Source organism: Achroia grisella, unplaced genomic scaffold (assembly GCF_030625045.1).
Source record: "Achroia grisella isolate CSIRO2021 unplaced genomic scaffold, CSIRO_AGI_Agris_v1 utg808, whole genome shotgun sequence".
In the NCBI taxonomy this organism is placed as follows: domain Eukaryota; kingdom Metazoa; phylum Arthropoda; class Insecta; order Lepidoptera; family Pyralidae; genus Achroia; species Achroia grisella.
The window spans coordinates 802,303-820,069 of record NW_026713029.1 but is presented as its reverse complement, the minus strand read 5'-3'; the positions used below and the strand labels follow the sequence as shown (position 1 = coordinate 820,069).

At 32.3% G+C, this 17,767-nt stretch overlaps 1 protein-coding gene and 1 non-coding gene across 2 annotated transcripts in view; both read left to right on the top strand.

Moving 5' to 3' along the window:
- LOC131851850 (galanin receptor type 3) overlaps nucleotides 1–17,767 on the top strand; it is a 61,368-nt gene that overhangs the window by 10,515 nt on the left and 33,086 nt on the right. The window lies entirely within an intron of this gene.
- Trnah-gug (transfer RNA histidin (anticodon GUG)) lies at nucleotides 9,885–9,956 on the top strand. Its single transcript has one exon. It is a non-coding gene; the product is annotated as a tRNA-His (tRNA).

Here is a 17,767-nt window from a genome sequence, read left to right as displayed (position 1 = left end):
CGGCGGTTATCACTTACCATCAGGTAAGTCACAAACTCGTTTGTCCCATATGCTATAAAAAAATACTATTGCAGCGTATGTATTTCCTACATTAACATTATGCTGTATAGAACTTACTAGATACATTTACAAACATTTCAATGAACCGGATTCATGTGACTGCGGATGTTACAAGTGTTATACATCCGCATTCACTCGCATACCGTATAGGTAAATACAGTCTACATTTATACAAATGAAATATATGCTAATTTCCGTCCCTACTTCAGTACCATTCACTGAAAATTGTATTCACATTATAAGTTCTTTTAATAACTGAACTGATATAAATATGTATTGACGACCTCGGTGCTCTAGCGGTCTAGCATACCGCTTTACGTCCGATGGTCGCGGGTTCGATTCCTCGCACGGCACAAACGTTTGTATTCATAAGTATTATTGTTTGTATCGGTCTGGGTGTTTTCTATGTACAATATGTATGTATTTACGAAAACAAATATCTATGTACTTGTATCAGTTATCTAGTACCCGTAACACAAGCTTTAGCTAGCATAACTTAGGACTGGATGGCGCTGTGTGAATTGTCCTGAGATTATTATTATTATATTACTTTATTCACCACGCCCTTATATATCCTGAGATTACACTTTATTTTATTATTATAAGTACACCTCAATATGGACACTGACTTCTGACTCACTGGTATTTTCTATACTTACCTCGGGGACCTAAATAAATTATTTGTATAAAATATGTGAAATAAAATATATAATTATTATCTATAAACTATTGGCGTTATGAAGACAGATTTAAAGTAATTTATAAATAATAATTATGATGAGAAAAAAAATTGTTACTACTTTCTTCGAAAACAATTAAGTATTCAAAAATCGCCTACTACTGGATGTGAAAATATGCAGGAATATACAAGGTGTTTCCAACCTTTTTGATAGTCTTACATATTTATATTTTACATTCGTATTTTGACGTTCTGTTTTTATATACCTATTATTATTGTTTTGGACTTGGATTGGATTTATTAAATTTATCTGGCCAGATAGAAGACGTTGTGATTACAATTTTATATTTAGAAATGGTATTCGGTGTCTTTAATGTTCGTAAATTTTCGCTATTGACAAATTATGAGTATTTTACTTTTACCAATTATATACATATTTTACTTTTGTATTTCACTAAACTTATCAACAATATTCTGGCTTTACGTCTTTGCTCTACTAGGTGAATATACTCATTTTATCTCACCTAGAAGTAGTCTCATTTTAAACCAGCCTAATACAGTCCATCACACAAGGAATAAGAGCATTATTGTATATTAAAACTATTTGTATTTTTCTTGTAAATTGTGTACAATAAAGATTTTAGGCTATAATGTAACATCTATTTTTGGGTTACTTTGATATACAATTAAATTTACTACAGAATTCCCATTATTATCGTAATTTTAGTAATTTATTGTGCTTTTCTAAACATCGGCTTGTATTCTGTTGTCCAAAGGTGAGGCTACAAAAAATTAATGCATCCCTTGACAGTTGTAAAACAAGTATGTACACACACAAATGTATATGTACATACGCATATTATAAAAGGAAATCACCCATCGCGTTGGTCTGTATGTTCGCAATAATATCAGAAATAGTTTGTTTATCTGTTTGTTTGTTCTTGCTAATCTCTGAAACCGCTGGGCCGATTTTGACGGGACTTTCATTTGCAGATAGCTAATATTATAGAAATAAACTTATTTTAGTTTTTTTTTAAATAAAAGACAAGTTAATTTCCACGCGGACGAATTTGCAGCAGATAGATAATATTATAAAGCTTAACTTAGGTGACTTTTATTTTAGAAAAAATATTTATTTTAATAAAAAAGAAGTTTAATTCAATGCGTACAAACTTGTATTAGAACAAAAATAATATGTTTTATCTACACTTATATATGAGTTCATTTTTCGTTGGTATTGTTAACAAAAATAATAAGTTAACAATCCCAAGAGCATTATAAAAGCTTTGCAAAATGTGTACATATTCGTGTTAAGGATAAAAACATTTGCAGTCCATCAAGCGAACGTAAAATATGTAAATGTGTGAAAATTGAATTAATCTCAACGTCGGATATATTTATACGTATCTGCATACTTTTATATGTGATATATATTGAAATAAGTTAGTCAGTTAAACACACAGCTTTATTTCCGATAGTCGCAGATTCGATTCCTCGCGCAGTATAAAAAATTGTATTCGTGAGTATGATTGTTTGTATCGGTCTGGTGGTTTTCTATGTATATTATATATGTATTTACAACAAAAATGTCTAAGTGTTTGTATCAGTTGTTTAGTACCTATAACACAAGCTCTGCTTACCTTGGGAGTAGATGACGTGTGAATTGTCCAGGTGTATTATTATTATTATTATATTACATTTTATGTAAATAATTTATTACATTAATTCATAATTTAAGAACATCTTCCTTCTTGCTCTTTAAATGTTGATACGAGACGATTCCAATTTTATCTTTAATTTACTCGATGTAGCTGTGCCTTGGTCTTCTCTTCCCCTTCTTTCCTGATACTGTTCTCTAAGTAATAATTTTCATAAATTCATCGTACCATATCAAGTGTAATAACATTTTGCCTTGTCTATATTTTGCTTAGCCTTATTTTCTATAGTATATAATATCTGCCTTTTTCTTTCAACCTGTTTAATAGTAGATTTATTTAAATTAATAATTATTAACATTGGTAAGAATATAACGTTGTTACAGTTTGGTAAACACAGTTCTTACGAAGAGTTCTGAAATCGCCGTGTTAGTTTTATGTATTAATATATTGTTTAAATAAGATAATACCAATTCATACATTCCTTTCCAATTACTCGCGGTTTCAGATAAAGCGCAGGGAATGAAAAAGTTAACTAGTCTATTACCGATCTTTACCTAAGACACGCTTTTTAAGTAGAATGTTAAGTAGAACATTGAAATCATAGTTCTTTTTTAACTGTCGACCCACTCCGTAACAGTACCTTATCAACAACAAGACAAGTAAATAGACAAATATGCATTACATTATAATAATAGTAAGTGTGTTAAGATATTTGTATATACTCTAAACAAACGTCCATTTCAAATTACACGAACGCTATCTAAGGAAAGCTCTGGAGTTGAAACTTTATGGTAATATTCTCCAATTTAGCACCTTACCCTCTGAGGTGTACGCAAATAAAGGAGATTGTAACATGTACATTCTAAAGCAAATTCTCAATATTAATCTTTATCTTTACCTGAAGATACTAGCATCTAGTATCTTTACAGTAAAAATAGAAACTACGTAATAAATTGTAAAATTTCTAGGCTTGAGGAATTAGAATGAAATTTTCAGGGAATATGTCTAATTTACTATTGAAATTGAATAATTATTTAAAATTGTTAAAACAGCAGGGAAATTATGGACCAAAATCACTGAAAACAGAACAGAATAGAAAAGATGTGAAAACAACAACAAAAAATTACGTCTCAATAAAAGGCTATAATATAATAATAAATCTAATTTACAGGAGATAAATGCGTAACAATGTACTTAATAATTTATACTAAGTTTGGGGCAGTATATATTCATAATATGAAACGGGTTAAGACATTTGTGTATAGTCTAAACAAACGTCCATTTCAAATTACACGAACGCTAGGTAAGGCAAGCTCTGGAGTTGAAACTTTATGGTAATATTCTCCAATTTAGCACCTTACCCTCTAAGGTGTACGCAAATAAAGGTTGTATATAACGTGTACATTCTAAAGCGAATTCCTAATATTCATCGTTACGTAACAGCACGAAAATGATAGACCAGAATCACTGAAAGAGAACAGAATGGCTTAGAGGATGATTAGAGGTGATAGTGAAAAGAACAAAAATGTTACGTCTGAATAAAAGACTATAATCAAAATGTCTAATGTATAGGAGAAAAATGCGCTATTTATTAGGTAATGTACTATGTAATTAATAATTTTTACTAATTTTGGGGCAGTAACTTATAAATATATTCTAAAGCGAACTCCCAATATTAATCTTTACATAAATTTAGTATTTGTTCATATAGTGTTCATTGAAGAAATAACGATAAAATTTCACTAATATGATTTGTGTGAGAGAAAGCTAGTTAAGTGCTTGCACAATATAGTTTGTAGGTTCTAATATATATTATTTCATCAAATTATTCCTTCATATAACTCTACTAAACGGATTGGAATATAATTTGATACACTGATATGTAGAATAATTCATACTGAAATTTAAAATAGTAATTTACATACAATAAAAACTTAATGAGAATCGAAACTGCTAAACGCTTGTAAAATATAGTTTGTTAGATACTAAAGTGTATTTTGTTCTATACAATTATTTTTTCATACAAGTCTACTACCTTTAGTCTGTCCTATGAATAATCTGTTGATTAGAATATGATTTGATATGTAGGACAATCCAAACTTATATTTAAGCCGCTCGAATAATAAACTGGGTTTGTTACCAGTGTGTTATTTACACACCAGGTCACATGTTGAGCGGAGCGTGTTTATTCTTAACTAGCGACTCGCCCCGGCTACGCTTTCGCTTCGGGTGTACATGTATTATATATATAAACCTTCCTCTTGAATCACTCTATCTATTAAAAAAACCGCCTCAAAATCCGTGGCGTAGTTTTAAAGAATTAAGCATACATAGGGACAGACAGCGACAACGACGAGCTTGACCGATCGATTTTTTTTGAGAGGGAGAAGATGCAGGCGCCTAGCCTTCGATGAAATTTTGGTCTCGATAGGTCAAGCTGTTTCAGAGGAGTATCGTTACAAAGAGTACCAATCTAATCTCTAAGATCGCTCTGTGATCACTCTGCTCAAATATAATTTCAAAATACATCTTTTAAAATACGTTCTCAAAGACCTAATGAAAATGGAAACAGCTGAGCGCTTGTAGAATATAGTTTGTAGGTTCTAAGATGTATTGTATAGAAGGCATTGTTACGATCGAGTATCAAGTGTTTGTCAAGGGTCCCCGAGTAACAATGGCGCGGAGTGCCAAGTGACGTTCGACGCTTGAAACTTTTTTTCAGTGGCAGAAACTTTTCCTTTCATGAATCTTTACATAGTATGAAGCAAAGTCGTCGTCACTGTCTGTCCGGTTGTATGTATATGTATATCTTTTAAATAACGCAACGGATTCTATTACAGTTGCAGCAATAGATCTCTATCTATTGCTGCAATAGATAGAGTATAATACATGTATATTGTACTATATACATATAGTACAATATACATGTATTAAGTATATATATAGTACAGAAAAGTTGAGAAATTAAAATATTTGTGATACACCCGTACAAACATTATTAAAATTTTAGTAGGGACCCCTAATGTATTTTGCTAGTCATAAATCTATTTAATCTATTTATCTTATTAAGGAATTAATTAGCATTGTAACTGTAATAGAATTTTTGAAATCGGTCGAGTAGTTCTATTTTTTTTGTACAGACATACAAATATTTTATCTTTGTTATATTAGTGTAGATTTACGGAATTAGACATTATACATACAACGTACAATTATCTCGCAAATTAGGGTCACAATTATTTTTTGTTAAAGATTAACGTCTTGCCAGATTGGAATAAAGAAAATCTAAGTGAATAAAGTGCATTAAGCTGTCAAAGCCTTTTTTTAGAACCACTATGTATACAGGATCGATTCCCCGTCATATTCAATTGCAGATCGAAACGATAGCCCGAGGTTAGAACCCCGAGGTTCCTAATACTTATTACTAACACGAAATGAAAATAAAAATAAATTTCCATTAAAGAATGAGTTAGTAGAAACGGTTTTCACTAAGCGAATACTAGTTTTTGCAACTATACATATCGATACTTAAGTTTTTGTAACGAAGTATTAGTATATTCGTTAACTACACACATGTTATCGTTAGAGTTGCTGACTAGTTTCAGAAGCTGGAAACTGATCGCTGTCCCTAATTATAAGTTCTTGTGACGTCCCACGTAACAGGTTTATGATTAGGGTCCCGAAACAAGTCCAAAACTTGTGAGGTAAATCATGAGATACTAAATGAATAAAGGGGACGTAAACAATTATAACTCGGTAATATTTGCAGCTGATATTGGTTCATCATTATTATCATCATCGCAGTCTGGAAGAGTTCCGCTGCTGGACATAGCTCTCCCCCAAAGATCTCCACGACGATCGTTCGCTGATATTGGTTATTCATTGAAAATGTCATTCTGATGACGAGATTTAGGTACCTTATTGTTACATTTTCTTGTACAAATCATATAATAAATTTGTCTAGATGACCATATCGTAAAAAAAAGAACTTTTCCAGTCAATCCAAACACAGTGTGGCATAGAAAGTAATGTTAACTATACGAATATACTATGTAGGAATAATATCGGAATTATTACGTTAGTAGTTTTTAACAATTAATGAATATAAAAACCTTTTTATTTGTTATTTAATTTAATAAAACTAAAGGAGTAAGTATTTTAAAATGTCGCAAATATGTTACATGAAATTTACGTTCAGAAATTTTTAAACAATCCATTGTTAAAAAGTAATCAAAGAAAAGTTCGCCTAACTTTGTATACACATACTGCTACAGGTTTCATTCCTATTTACATTTTCAGGTCGTTCTGTTTTATTTATACCGAATGGTTTAGTATATGTATTCTGTTTTTATTGTTATGTAAATTCAATGGTAAACTGACAGTTTTTTTTAATGGTTGTGTGAGAGGTGGCAGTAAAGGATGATAAGATGAGAATAAGATCAGGTCAGTTAGTCTATCGTGGATTTACCAGGAATATATCACGATGGTTTCCAGAGGTAACCTGACATGGTCCAATGCTTATCAGCATTGAGTGATTAGTCCATATACTGATAACCCCCATTCTCCCGATAACTGGCAATAGTCGTTTATATACATGAACAGCAACACGGACATCACCTTGTTAATCCTAGTGTTATCCACCTTGCGTTGCTATTCGATGGACTAAGCAAACAAACGTAATTGACTGTACGTGAAGTAAAAACTTTGTACCAAAAATGTTCCATAAAATATAAATTTAATCACACATTTAGATATACACACACGAATATATTTTTTTTTGTTTATTGTGATAGTCAAATTAAGAATAGACTAATATTGTATGTCTTTAACATTATTTGTTTATAGTCTTACTTTTTAAATGATTGATATAATTTATTAAAGCGTCCGCTTTATCACGATGCTCGTTTATCACTCAATAACACAGTCGACATACTTACAATATATTTTGAAAATTGTTGTAGCTGGCTAATCAGAAATGTATTTTTATTCTAAATTTGTATTTAAATTTATAGTTCTTTCATTGCATAGTCTTGTTTTATACTATACTGTATATATACTATATTTTACTATACTATATATAATATATTTTATATATACTATACATTTAGTTCTGTAGTCAATAGTTTCTGATTATATTTTCTCCGTATACCTAGTCTTTTTCGTTTTACCTATATACAATAAAATAATTTTATTTTATTGTGTATAAAAAGACTACAACAATAATAATAAGAAGACGAAGAAAAACATTTATTGACAACCATTATTGATATAAAATTACATAATAAGAGGTTTTATATATGGATAAATGTACTATGAATACAATGATTGTCCAGACCTTTATTAAACATCATGATTTTTCTATTTCCTCGTCATTAAGGAACATTTGCGTCTTACTTTCAATTCGTAATTTCCATATTTTTTTTAATAAATTTCGGTGACAAGGCAATTTTGGCACGGTGCTAAAGACGAAAGAACGAGAATAATCAATCTACAATTTTATTCCAAACTAGCTGTTACTCGTGACTTTGTTCACGCATAAATCTTTTTTTTTTAATAAATACAATTTCTAAAACTAAAATAACGTAAGTTACTCCTTATAACATTATCTAACTACAAGTAAAAGCGCTGTCAAAATCGGTCCAGCTATTTCAGAGATCAGCAAGAACAAACAGACAGAATTTTTTTTGTGACTATGGATGGATAGATTGATGGATGTTTGTAACTCTTTCACGCAAAAACTACTAAATGGATTTTAATTAAATTTTAAAATAATATAGTTTATACATCAGAATAACAAAGGCAAAGCTAGTAGAAATATATTCCGGTGCCCTGTGATTTATAAATACACATATTTGACTGGTGACTGAGATTATAAGGACATTATCTGGCATCTTAAGGTTGGATCTCGTTGTCATGGTTACTGAGAGTACTTTTCAGTACGAGAACGAATTGTGACGTTGACAGATCGAGATAAGTGGCGTTTCTAGTCTTAATAGAGATTTATCTTTATCCTTTGACTCGGTAAAGGTTAATTATGGTTATTTAATATATTTATCTTTCTAGTATGGACTATATTGGTTTATTTTTTATTTCACCTAGGGTTTTGTACTAAGTTTGTACTAAGTTGTCTGTGTAGATATATCTGTCTCACTTATTCTTGCCACCAAGCACTATCTTCTTTCTTTTAGACGTTTAGATAAGGCATCTCCTTCTGCGGGGAAGTTATCTCACGGATACGCGATAAGCGCATCGTTATAGGTTCAAATCTCGGCTAAGGCCGTTGTAATTTCGATTCCCGTTTGAATTGGACGGCGAATCGATCAGTGTAATCTGTCAGTTCCTCCTCTACATGGTCTACTTTGGAAATACTCGTGGTTAATATTCTTTCCTTCCTCAATTCTTAGAAAGTTCACCAAAATGTGCCATGTAATCTTATTGAGGGTCTAGCTAGACAAATGACAATGTAATGTACAGTTAACAAACAGAACTGCACAAGTAAAAAGTTGAGAATAAAAAGATATAGTCAGCAATACAACTAAGATCCGATTATAAAAATAAATGTTCAATATTAAATATAAATAAATAGGTCTCAATTAAACAAACATAAATTCATAAGTATGCTTAAAAAATAAAAAAAAAACGTAAAATATATGATTATAATTAAAATAATATGCTATTGGTAGTATACCTATATGTATAATTAAAAAAATTAAGCCTAATTTTGTGTAATACCGTGTTTAAGTGCAGATTGTACTATGGGTCTTACTAGTTAAGTGATATAAATACTTAGATACATATTTTTTTAAATACAGATCAGACAAATACTAATGTACCTACCCTACTTAGTGAATTACCTACGACCGACGAGGTTAGAATAAGCAATCATCGGAAGTAAGGTTGCGTATGAAACCACTAAACTACAAATTGATAATGACTTCCATTCGACCGCATTCAGAACCGAGCACACAGAATCATTGGTAATCAACGTCTTTGTGATAGATTCAACCCATTGGCTTTGCGGAGAGCAATTGCATCTCTGTGCATTTTCTATTTCACCGCATATATTACGGTGAGTGTTCTGAGGAATTGTACGGATTAATGCTGTCTAATTTCACCTTCATGCTACCCGTCAGAAACTAAAATAGCATCCTGATTATCTGAAAGAATGGCGGTCATCCACTTACGAACCGATACGATATTGAAACTTCAAGAAAAGAGCATTCCTTCTTAAAAAGCCGGCAACGCACTTGCAACTCCCCTGGTGTTGCGGGTGCTTATGGACGGCGGTAATCACTTATCAATAGGTGAGCCGCAAGCTCGTTTATCGCCTGTACTATAATAAAATAAAATTAAAGATTTTGGTGCTAACCGTATTTGAGATTAAGTCAACCGTGAAAACGAATGAAAATGAGAGCAAAACTGCAGTTGTTACGTTATTCGTTGTAATGACAAGCTAATTTTTGTCAATATCATCACCAGCTCCGACAGCCGTGATCGTCTAGTGGTTAGGACCCTACGTTGTGGCCGTAGTAACCCAGGTTCGAATCCTGGTCACGGCAGTGCAAACTGTCGCGGCGGAGTTATAGTTTTGTTATTTTGCTGAACGGAGTGATGCATGCGTAAAATATTTTTACATTAGGCATTTATTTCCAAGAAAATTATATATTTTTCCATTTCTGTCATTGTTTATAATAAAGATAATAAAACAAATGTTTTAACTCATGTTATTTTAATACTGATCTAGAAAACAATATATAATAATATCTCATGACAATTCACATAGAGCCATCGAGTTCCAAGGTAAGCAGGGCTTGTGTTATTGGTATATAAATATGGCTAGTATAAATACATAGATTTTTTTGTGAAGACATACTTGTATATTATACATAGAAAACACCCAGATCGATACTTATGAACACAAATGTTTGTACCGTGCCAGTACACGAACTCGCAACCATTGCAATAAAATCGGTGTGCTAAACTGCTAAATCAGAAAATATTGGAATTAAAACATATTCTTACTCAGTATTTCGATTGAACTAGGATGATTAAAATAAAAAATCTTCACTAAAGATCAAATCAATAAATCCCAGTCTATTGAACGATTCGAACTTACTTTTCCCTTTACACAAAGTCCCTCGATGGAATGTAATTACGTATCAATTTTGAAATACACACGTTACGGTGCTTTCCAAATTTTCGAATCGGCTGACCACAATCGAAGTTATTTAAATTTAAACCTTATTGATCAACAACAAACAACGGTGTGCATTGAAGCGTTGAGCGTTTAATTCAATTTACTTTTGCCGTAGATTTTTTACCAAACTTTTTCAATTAACCTTTTGAGCGAGACAAACATTGGTTTACTACTGTCTGTGTTGGGACAGTTCGTTTTCTGAGGGCCGCTGGGAGAGAACTTCTGAAGAAATCTCAGTACGCTCATGGTAGAATTGTTATAGAAAAGGTATACAATACAGCCAAATGTAATGAAAACTTCTTGAATCAATTGTAATTTATTTGGTACTTACTAGCTTTGGTTTCTGATTTGCACCCGTGGGGTTGAATAAACATCCACATTTTTTATTATATTCTTATAAATGCGAATCTGTCTACTTGTTTGTTACCTTATCACTGCTGAATATTTTTTTTATTTTTATTTAGCCCTGTTTATGTTTGTATCAGGGCTAGGATTTGATAGGATTGTATAGGTGTACCTAGAAGCCCAAGGAGGATAGACGTCAGGCAGATGGCTAGTTATAAAAAAAACTAAAACCATTCTTTCTTAAATGGGATAAGGAAGCAGATGATGCTGATGTATAGGCGTATCTCACTGCGTTTATGTTTATATAAACAACAGTTACTAACTATGTATGTATTCTTCTTATTGTATTAATTTAATAATAGAACAGAATAGCAGAGAGAGTGGAGTCACTGCCCCCTCTGACAGTTCTAGACCGTTTGTCTAGATTAATACCTCTTAATTTTATTATAAGGAGCCATTGTAATAGTTTATTGTTTGAGACACACAAACTCACAAACATTCGATTTTATAATAGCAGTGTCTATGCCGTAACTTTTTAATTGTCAATTTTCTCTACAATTGTCGTTGATTCCATTGTAGTGTAACTATGACCGTTCATACATATTAAATATAATTCAAATCATTCTTTTTTATTATTTATAGTGTACCTATAAAATAGTATACATAAATTTGTGTTACAAACAATCAGTAAGATTAAAAAAATCCGTCTTTGTAGTTGGATAAAAACTAAATGCAAATAGTTTAAACCTCTCAATTAATTATTAAGTTCACCTTTCTGCGGTAAAGTAAAGGGTACTGAAGCTTCACATTAGAATTCTACATAGTTTATAATCCTAATAATGGTTTCAGTATTCAAATCTACTTGTATGCATAAAGTATGACCCTTGAAAGGCTTTATGTTTGTTTAGGGTGTGTTCAGACGTCCGGCCGATGTGTACTTTTATTGCAATTTTATGTGCAAATAAATACACATATTTCAATTTTGATTTATTTAATTTTTTATTCAATACTGGCTACATATATCAGCCTTCGTTAGGGGGTGCACAATTCCATTATCATCCATAAGAAAAAAAAAACCCGCGGAAGAACTTATGAAGCGGCTGAAGGCCAAGTCCCATCTGACGGATACAATTTTAGTCTGAGCGCACCGCTAGGGGTTCGAACCTCGGTTCAGGCCGTCGTAATTTCGATCTCCGTCTGAATTGGATGGGGGATAGATCTGATAGAGAAGCAAAGAGGTAATAGTTACCATTATTAACAATTCCGCTTCCATTTGTAATATTAGGATTAAGATAAGGCACTTTCATTAAAGATAATTTGGGTATAAATTTACCACCAATTATAATACTGGATTCAATCTGGTCGGACCATTAAATTTCTCAATCAAATATTTAAATTAACTGATTATGAAAACGGGGCCTTGAATAATAGATTTTTATTGTTTTCTGTATTCATAAGATATTATGGAAATTGGTTTAGATTCCAAATGTTATACAGTTATAGATCTGCATGTAATTGTATATCACATGTACTTTGGCTTCTACATAATACATATTAAAAGTATTGACTATTTACTATTCGTTGTTTGATTCACCTGTCGTTATTTGTTTCATCAAAGGACGGCCTCGGTGGTCTAGCGGTTAGAATACCGCTTTACCACCGCTGGTCGCGGATTCGATTCCTTGTACGGTATAAACCAGTCTGAGTGTTTTCTATGTATATTATGTATCTATTTACAAAACAAAATGTATCTAAGTACTTATGGTCTAGTACCCATAGCAGAAGCTCTACTTAGATTGGGATTACATGGCGATGTGAATTGTCCTAGGATAATATTATTATTCCCTTCACAATGAAGAGTTATTATTATTATTTACGCTATTGTCGCATTTTTATTTTTATTATTTTCTTTTTTTTCATAAATTCTCATCTACCCTCTTAAGGAAAGGAGATGGCAACTTGGCATATTATTATTATTATTATATCTTCCATATACAGTTCACATATAAATAGAATACTAGTGACAAACATAGAGTTTAAATTCAATCACATGAAATGTAGCTTCCAATAATATGAACTTCTGCAATGCGCAATTACGTAACTGTTGAGTTGTGACTTTGTGAGGAAATTCAGACTAAATATATCCATATAACAGAATTGTAAATTCCTTGAACAGTTCTAGACAGCAATCTCTATTACCTACATAGTTAGGTTTTAAATGGGATATTCAGACTCAGGTACATGTCGTGGCTTTCTGTTTTATTACCACTATCTTATAAACGTTAATGATCGTGGAATGAAATCTGGTTATCGCCTAAAACTTTGTGTGTCAAATTACTTTTAATAGAATTTCTTAATTGAATATATACCACTGCATGTTCGTTAATAAAATAACCGATAAAGTCGACATCAATGCAAGAGATATAAAATAATAAGTTAAATTGTTGTATTAATAGAATATAATTTATGACTCGTTGTGTTGTGTCAAGCACAAAAATAATTGCAAAAAAAATACAAGCAATAATTAACACACATTAAAAAAAACAGAGTCTATGTAGACCACAACTCAACATAATATTGGAAACATAGTTTCCAGCGCTTTTCAGTTGGCACTGACATCCATTACAAAATGAACAGTTCTCTATGTCAACAATATTTTTGATATACATATATATTTACTGATTAATTTCAAAATATTAATAGTAACTAATTCACAACAAAAATGTCCTGAAGAAAATCATTATTTTGGATTACATCTTTGATTAAAAATCCATTAGAATTAGAAATAAAAATGAAAGGATGAATAAAAAAATATTACTTTTGTGTGCAATCGTAATATTTTTTTATTCTTGTTTTCATTACGTTTTAGCATGTAACGTAACATTGATTATTATAACCCGACAAAATAAAAATATTAATATATTACTTTTAGCGCAAGAAGACTATTAAAATGGTTTTAAGGTTCAGGTTTTAAGGTATACTGTTGTGATTAGTGTAAAGAGGACTTTAAATATTCCCATTTGTACAATTGTGAACCGACGCGACTTTGTCAATTTTTGGTACATTTGCTACGTGAATAAAATGTTGATTGCATACGCTGGCTGGGCTTGACTGTAAAAAGTACAACGCGTCATTTTGTAAACTGAATTTGGGTAAGGTTTCAAGGAACGAATGCGGAATAAATTCGTGTCTCATTAACATAACTTCCTGTTTTAAAGTTAGTTAAAGCGGATTTGTGTTTCTTCTTTGAAATGAACGTTTAAAAGAGACATATAACTTAGCATTCTATAGATTTACTGTGTGGGTCCCATTCTGTACTAGAGAGGGAAAATTCAAGCAGTTCCAGGGACTTAAGACCCAGGTGTAAGTTTAAGGGACACCTTTGCTGACGTACTTCAACATTCACTCTCCTTGTCCATACAAATCTGGTAGAAGCCTGCTAATGCAGTTTTAGATACAGGTACTAGTAGATAATTTACTGTAGTTCTAGACTAAAAATCATCGCATTATATTTGATATTAATATCTACAATTATAAAAAATAATCCTGGATAATTAACACAACACCATCTAGTCCCACGGTAAGCAGAGCTTGTGCTATGGGTATTAGACAAGAGATATAAACGCAGATATTTTTGTTTTGTAAATATACATAATACACATAGAAAACACTCAGAACTATACAAACAATCATACTCATGAATGCAAATTTTTCGATCTTCAAATCGAACCCGCAATCTTTCGAAATAAAGCGATGTACTAAACCACTAGACTACCGAGACCGTCAATCTATATGTATATAAATCAAAGGTGACTGACGTAGTGATCTATCAACGCACAGCCCAAACCACTGGTCGGATCGGGCTGAAATTTGGTATGCTGGAAGATGTTATGACGTAGGCATCTGCTAAGAAAGGATTTTGATTAATTCTACCCCCATGGGGATAAAATAAGGGATGAAAGTTTGTATGAAACTTTGTCATTTTAAACCGATCGGGCTGAGACTTTGCATGCATAAAGCTACTATGACATAGGCATGCCCTAAGGATTTTGATAAATTCCACCCCTAAAGGGATAAAATAGGGGATGAAAGTTTTTATAAATCTTCTTAGATTTTCGACTGATTGAACTGACATTAAAGATTGGATACTATGACGAAGACGTTCGCTTAAATAGGATATTGATAAATTCAACCCCCATGGGGATAAAATAAGGGATGATGCAGGATGTAAATGTATTAGTTTGAACCTATCAGTGCCTAATGGAACGAATAAATTAAGACGAACAAAATAATGTTTAGTTCTTTAGGTTACTTTTATTTTATAAAAATAAAGTTAAATTCCACGCGGACGAAGTCGCGGGAACAGCTAGTATGTTATATGTAAGGTTAGGTTATTATTTATAAATGATATATGAAGTGACCAACATCGATAAGACAACAAACAGGAATCTATAGAAGAAATATATCCCCGACCCCAAATAATCTGGCGAAGGCATTGCGAGAGTGATGAATTGTTATTGCGATGATATCGGTATTGTGTTTCTTTTGCGATAAAAGGAAAACATGGGTATAACAAGCCTCTATCATTTGAAGATATTCATGATTTATTTACAACATCATTTTGTTGTTGTACTGTTCAATATATGCTTCATTGTGTTATGGTCTGTCTGGTCTGGTCAGGTTACGGCCACTGTTTTAATTATACCTTTTGACAAAATGCAATAACGTATGCTGATGGTGACCAGACTCCTAAATGTAATTTAAAAATGAATCTGTATTTTTCTAATCATGTCCAACAGATTTGAACAGCTTCCGTTGCGTGCGCTGCGTAAACGGTTCAAGTTACACAAAAAATATGTATGAAATAATTCTTCTTTAATTGATTTAAAAAAAATGTCTGCGACTAATCGTGATAGGGTTTTTGATAACCACGCGTACGAAATCGCGGGCACAGCTAGTAATATATAGGTACATTAGTAAAAACATAAAATTGTATTTTTTGCCGAGAATACTAACCACACATAAGTATGAAAATCAGATTTGATATTTATACTACAGATTAGAAAGAATATCAAAACGAAGTAATATAAAACTTTTGTATAAAACCAATAAATGTTGAAGTTTTTATATCTATTATACAAACACAATTGTGTAACAAATTTAATAAAGCACAAAGGAACAGACGAAGTTGGCCACAGAAATAAGATTAAAACTTGATATTACGAGAAATGCTTCACTTCACTCCGACTGTTGACTATTGGAAAGATTTAAGTAGACTTAAAGTATTACGCACTAAAGTATTCGATAGAAAAAAGTAGGTAGGTACCTATACAACAGAAGTTCATTGACAAGCTACTATAATTTAAAAAAAAATAGCAACTTCTGTATGGGGTATAACAGGAGAGTAATACGATATTGTCGGTTGAGACAATGTATATTACAGATGATAGTGAACTGACAATTGTACATAAGTATACGCGCTAAGATGTGACAAAAAAACTCACTTTACTTCACATATCATCACATTTGCTATATTAGAAATATACTCAGGACAATTCACACAGCGCCATCTAGATCCAAGTTAAACTAGCTAAAGCATGCAAGCAATTGTAAACCACTAGACAATCGACGGCCTCGGTGATCTATAATAGGTTTAGTACACACCGTCTTACTTCCGATGATCGCGGAGTTGATTTCTCGCACGGCACAAACATTTATATTTATGTATATTTGTTTGTATATATAATATATTTGTATGGATGTTTTCTATGTATTTACGAATAAAAATATATGTATTTGTATCAGTCATCTAGTACCTATTACAAGCTTCAGCTAGCTTAACTTGTGTCTAGATGGCGCTGTGTGAATTGTCCTGAGATTTGATAACCTCTAGTCCGGCTATCTAATAATAATAATAATTATTAGACCAATTACACCAGACAAATTAGACCAGACCAATTTACTTAAAAAAAAAAATGCTAATATTGTACACAGTAAAATAGTAAATAGTTGGTGTAACATTAAATCTGAAACCCCTTGAGATTTGGCTCAGATACTCAGAGCCATTACGGCAGGAAGGTGTGGCAAGTGGATGTAATCCATCATTTTAATGGCGCTGAGGTTTTACGAGCCCACAAACGAGCTCTTCGGGTTGTTACGGGTATTTACAGGCGTGCTGATTACCATGACAAGTTACGGTTACCTACTACTAACTGTTCGCGGCTTCGTCTGCAGTTTTTAGAATGTATAATAACTTTTGTCGCTTCTCGGGTTGTTACGGGTATTTACAGGCGTGCTGATTACAATAACAAGTTACGGTTACATACTACTACGTGTTCGCGGCTTCGCCTGCAGTTTTTAGAATGTATAATAACTTTTGTCGCTTCTCTGGTTGTTACGGGTATTTACAGGCGTGCTGATTACCATGACAAGTTTCGGTTACATACTACTATCTGTTTGCGGCTTCTTCTGCAGTTTTTGGAATGTATAATAACTTTTGTCTCTTCTCGGGTTGTTACGGGTATTTACAGGCGTGCTGATCACCATGACAAGTTTCGGTTACATACTACTACCTGTTCGCGGCTTCGCCTGCAGTTTTTAGAATGTATAATAACTTTTGTCGCTTCTCGGGTTGTTACGGGTATTTACAGGCGTGCTGATTACCATGACAAGTTACGGTTACATACTACTGACTGTTCGCGGCTTCGCCTGCAGTTTTTAGAATGTATAATAACTTTTGTCGCTACGGGTTTTACAATCAAACAAGTTTCGGTTACATTCTACTATCTGTTCGCGGCTGCTTCTGCAGTTTTTAGAATGTATAATAAC